Below are 5,349 nucleotides of genomic sequence, written 5' to 3' on the forward strand. Positions count from 1 at the left end.
ATTTCCCCTTTTATGGCTGTTAGCATTTGCCTTATGTATTTAGGTGGTCCTATGTTGGGTGCATAAATATTTACAATTGTTATATCTTCTTCTTGGATTTATCCCTTAATCATTATGTAGTTTCCTTTTTTGTCTCTTGTAATAGTCTTTATTTTGAAGTCTATTTTGTCTGATATGAGAATTGCTACTCTACTTTTTTTTTTTTCCCAATGCTCTGCACCAGTGATTTTAATAAAAACGTGCTTCTGAGAGAAAATAACTGAGCTGGCTGGTCTGCGGTCCTTCAAACAAAGCAGTCTGGTGTGTAGCTGGGGCCAGTGTCACCACGGCGGAGGGCACCTTGCCCTCAGTGCAGTTCAGCGACTCCCCATTTCTGGACAAAGACACACCCTGGCCCTGTGTCCTTTTAAGAGGGGTGTACCCACTGAGCCGAGAGGCCAGACTGCATTTTTCATGAGATGGTCTCACTTTGAGCTTCATTTTCTTCTTGTCAGGGTCATGCACAACAGCCTGCCTGCTGAGGCTCTGCTTCATGGCCAATGTCTTGCCACAGCCAGCATGCTCACACACAAATGGGCGCTCCTCCTCATGGAACGAGAGGATGTGGCTCTGGAGGGTGAACACAATGGTTTAGGTGCAGCCACAGCCTTCCCTGGGGCACTGACACACATCCCTCTCCGGGGCATGAATTCTCATGTGCTGCTTCAGGAAATCCTTGCATTTAAATGTTTTCTGGCACACATCACACGTTATGTCCTCTTTATGGGTTTCTCTCACAAGTTCCAGAAGCTCTGTCCATGTTTTTGGCACAAAAGAACATTCTTTTTGACATATATAGCCCTCGTGGACCTTCCCATGTCACTTCAGACTGCTGGGGGAAGCAAAGTGTTTTCCACATCCTTTGTGGGTACACCTGAACAGTGGTTCGCTGTTGTGCTGGCACTGATGGATTTTCAGCTGCTGATGCTTCTTAAAGGTCTTCTTACAACCTTAAAACTGCATACATATTGTTTTTGCTGGTTTTCATGTTTGCCTTCAAAATGTTTCTTCAAGTTTGATTTTATGTTGAATTTTTGATCACAGCCACTAGCTGTACAAAGGGCTTTTCTCCGGTGTGAACAGGGCATGGCGGCTGAGGTGGTAGTCACTGACGAAGGCCTTGGTACACCCTTCATGGTCACAAACAAATAGTCTCTCCCTTGTGTGCTTGCACAGGTGCGAGTCTAGTTTCCAGGCCTTGTTGTAATTGGGGCTGCAGTTGGGGAAGGAGCAGATGAACCTCTGAGGGGGAGCCGGGGCTAGGCTCTCGCTGGCTGCAAGGAACATGTCGGCAATGGTCAGGGATGACACCGCCTCAGCAACCAAGTCAGGCTGGCTCTAGGATGCCTGGTGCCAGACACTCAGCCATGTGCTGAGCCATGTGCTGTGAACTGATGCTGACCAACTGCTCCAGGAGATCCTACGCGTGACCCCACTGCACTTCTGGGAGTGCGGCCCCGGCGGAGTGGGGCGGGGCTGGAGTGCCCACTCCAGCTTTCTTTTGATTTCCATTTGCATGGAATATCTTTTTCCATCCCCTCACTTTCAGTCTGTATGTGTCCCTAGGTCTGAAGTGGATCTCTTGTAGACAGCATATGTATGGGTCTTGTTTTGTATCCATTCAGCCAGTCTTTGTCTTTTGGTTGGAGCATTTAATCCATTTACATTTAATGTAGTTATCAATATGTATGTTCCTATTACCATTTCTTAATTGTTTTGGGTTTGTTATTGTAATCTTTTCCTTCTCTTGTGTTTCCTGCCTAGAGAAGTTCCTTTAGCATTTGTTGTAGAGCTGGTTTGGTGGTGCTGAATTCTCTTAGCTTTTGCTTGTCCATAAAGGTTTTAATTTCTCTGTCAAATCTGAATTAGATCCTTGTTGGGTAGAGTAATCTTGGTTGTAGCTTTTTCCCTTTCATCACTTTAAATATGTCCTGCCACTCCCTTCTGGCTTGCAGAGTTTCTGCTGAAAGATCAGCTGTTAATCTTATGGGGATTCCCTTGTATGTTAATTGCTGCTTTTCCCTTGCTGCTTTTAATATTTTTTCTTTGTATTTAATTTTTGATAGTTTGATTAATATGTGTCTTGGCATGTTTCTCCTTGGATTTATCCTGTATGGGACTCTCTGTACTTCCTGGACTTGATTGACATTTCCTCACCCATATTAGGGAAGTTTTCAACGATAATCTCTTCAAATATTTTCTCAGTCCCTTTCTTTTTCTCTTCTTCTTCTGGAACCCCTATATTTCAAATGTTGGTACGTTTAATGTTGTCCCAGAGGTCTCTGAGATTGTCCTCAATTCTTTTCATTCTTTTTTCTTTATTCTGCTCTGCAGTAGTTATTTCCACTATTTTATCTTCCAGGTCACTTATCCATTCTTCTGCTTCAATTATTCTGCTATTGATTCCTTCTAGAGAATTCTTAATTTCATTTATTGTGTTGTTCATCATTGTTTGTTTGCTCTTTAGTTCTTCTAGGTCCTTGTTAAACGTTTCTTGTGTTTTCTCCATTCTACTTCCAAGATTTTGGATCATCTTCACTATCATTACTCCGAATTCTTTTTCAGGTAGACTGCCTATTTTGTCTTCATTTGTTTGTTCTTGTGGGTTTTTACCTTGCTCCTTCATCTGCTGTGTATTTCTCTGTCTTCTCATTTTGCTTAACTTACTGTGTTTGGGGTCTCCGTTTTGCAGGCTGCAGGTTTGTAGTTCCCGTTGTATTTGGCGTCTGCTCCCAATAGCTAAGGTTCATTCAGTGGGTTGTGTAGGCTTCCTGGTGGAGGGGACTGGTGCCTGTGTTCTGGTGGATGAGGCTGGATCTTGTCTTTCTGGTGGGCAGGACCACGCCCAGTGGTGTGTTTTGGGGTGTCTGTGACCTTATTATGATTTTAGGCAGCCTCTCTGTTAATGGGTGGGGTTGTGTTCCTGTCTTGCTAGTTGTTTGGCATAGGGTGTCCAGCAGTGTAGCTTGCTGGTTGTTGAGTGGAGCTGGGCTTAGCGTTGAGGTGGAGATCTCTGGGAGAGCTTTTGCCATTTGATATTATGTGGGGCTGGGAGGTCTCTGGTGGACCAATGTCCTGAACTCAGCTCTCCCACCTCAGAGGTTCAGGTCTGACACCCGGCCAGAGCACCAAGACCCTGTCAGCCACATGGCTCAGAAGAAAAGGGAGGAAAGAAAGAAAGAAAGAAAGAAAGAAAGAAAGAAAGAAAGAAAGAAAGAAAGAAAGAAAGAAAGAAAAGGAAGGAAGGAAAGAAGGAAGGAAGGAAAGAAGGAAGGAAGGAGGAAAGAAGGAAGGAAGGAAGAAGAATGAAGGATACAACATAAATAAATAAACTACTTTATTCAAATATCAAAAATTACTAAGAATAAAAAATTAAAAATAATTTTAAAAAGAGTGAAAGAAAGAGAGAGCAACCCAAACCTAAAACAAATCCACCAATGATACCAAGCACTAAAAACTATGCAAAAAGAAAAAAAAATGGACAGACAGAACCCTAGGCAAATGGCAAAGCAAAGCTATACAGACAAAATCACACAAAGAAACATACACATACACACTCACAAAAAGAGAAAAAGAAAATATATATATATATATATATAAGATAAAAAAAAGGAAGAGAGCAACCAAATCAATAAACAAATATACCAATGATAATAAGCTCTAAATACTAAACTAAGATAAACATAAAACCAGGAACAAATTAGATGCAGAAAGCAAACCCCAAGTCTGCAGTTGCTGCCAAAGTCCACCGCCTCAATTTTGGGATGATTCGTTGTCTATTCAGGTATTCCACTGATGCAGGTACATCAAGTTGATTGTGTAGATTTAATCCGCTGCTCTTGAGGCTGCTGGGAGAAATTTCCATTTCTCTTCTTTGTTCACACAGCTCCTGGGGTTCAGCTTTGGATTTGGCCCCGCCTCTGCATGTAGGTCGCCTGAGGGCGTATTTTGGGAAGTCTGAGGTCTTCTGCCAGCGTTCAGTAGGTGTTCTGTAGGAGTTGTTCCACATGTAGATGTATTTCTGATGTATTTGTGGAGAGGAAGGTGATCTCCACGTCTTACTCCTCCTCCATCTTGAAGGCGCCCTAAAAAAGAATTTTAAACAAACTATATTACTTTATTACATATCTGTGGATGAATCCACATAAAACTGGTACATTTAGAGTTACCAAACGGTTATAAATGTAATGAAAGAAGAAATGTTTACCTGAGATAATTACACTGCGAGGAAACAGATTTGATAATTGTGTGCTGACTTTTTCTGTAGGAGGTGAAATTATTTTCTTGGTCCTTCAGGGAGTCACTCTTCTCATCAACAAAGAGCATACCTTTTTTTCCCCAAAGCCCCACATCCTTAGGAGCCATTAAGCATGATTTAAGTTGTCAGCAGATTAATTGAACTTTTTACCAATAAACTATTCACATTTTTTCCTCCAATAATGAGTGATGGAATATGAAGGACGTGTGGAGTGTATTCACATTTGATAGTCATTTTTATCAGAACACTGCAAGCACATATTCTTAAACATTTATCACTGGACTACATTAAAATTGGTAGCAGACAAAAGAAACGAGAGGAGAATCATTATCTAAATTCCTAAAGTACAGAATGATGTGGCTATGACCTTTAATTAATATAATGCTTTACACACAAGAAAGTCTGTCATACATGCCTTATATTGTGTAAGTGTTTATTTTAAATCAACATTAAAAGCCATGAGTATGTAAGATGCTGAGTCACACATATTTAAACCTTTTGATCTTTGACCTGGAGAAGACCACATTCCAAATGACAGATGCACTGAAATATGCATACAATATGAAAAGACAGCAGCGTATTGTCACGTTGTACTTTTCCTCATACCTTGTAGAATTTCCTCATTGCCACCTTCTTTTAAGCAAAAATAACTAGCTGTTCCAAAACATGAACTGGTTTTATAAAATGATCTTTCATCGCTTCAAGGAAGATTACCTATGATCTCAACTGACCTCAAGAACGCTACCGCAGAGCTACCAGCCACTCAAGCAGACCAATTCTGGAAATTATTGAAAGATGTATGGATAAAGCCTTTTATTTTCCTTAAGTGAATTCACTACCCTTCAAAGTTAGGGGTTTGGATGAATAAGTCCAGGGGCTGCTACAGCTGTCTGGCAGGAAAATACAGCATATTAAAGAATGTCTATCAGGTTATCTTGCAAATCAGATCCCTTTCCAATCTAAAAATGTGGTATTGAGCTTGTAGAGCCTCATGTTTAAATAAAAAGTTTTTCCTTAAAAAAAAAAAAGCTTAAGACAAATTACTTTTAAAA

General features: G+C 40.8%; 1 pseudogene; it reads right to left on the minus strand.

The window, feature by feature from the left end:
* Nucleotides 1–213: 213 nt before the first annotated feature.
* On the minus strand, nucleotides 214–4,921 carry LOC118906723 (annotated as a pseudogene).
* Between the last annotated feature and the right edge of the window lie 428 nt (nucleotides 4,922–5,349).

The sequence above is a fragment of the Balaenoptera musculus genome, chromosome 14 (assembly GCF_009873245.2).
Source record: "Balaenoptera musculus isolate JJ_BM4_2016_0621 chromosome 14, mBalMus1.pri.v3, whole genome shotgun sequence".
NCBI lineage: Eukaryota > Metazoa > Chordata > Mammalia > Artiodactyla > Balaenopteridae > Balaenoptera > Balaenoptera musculus.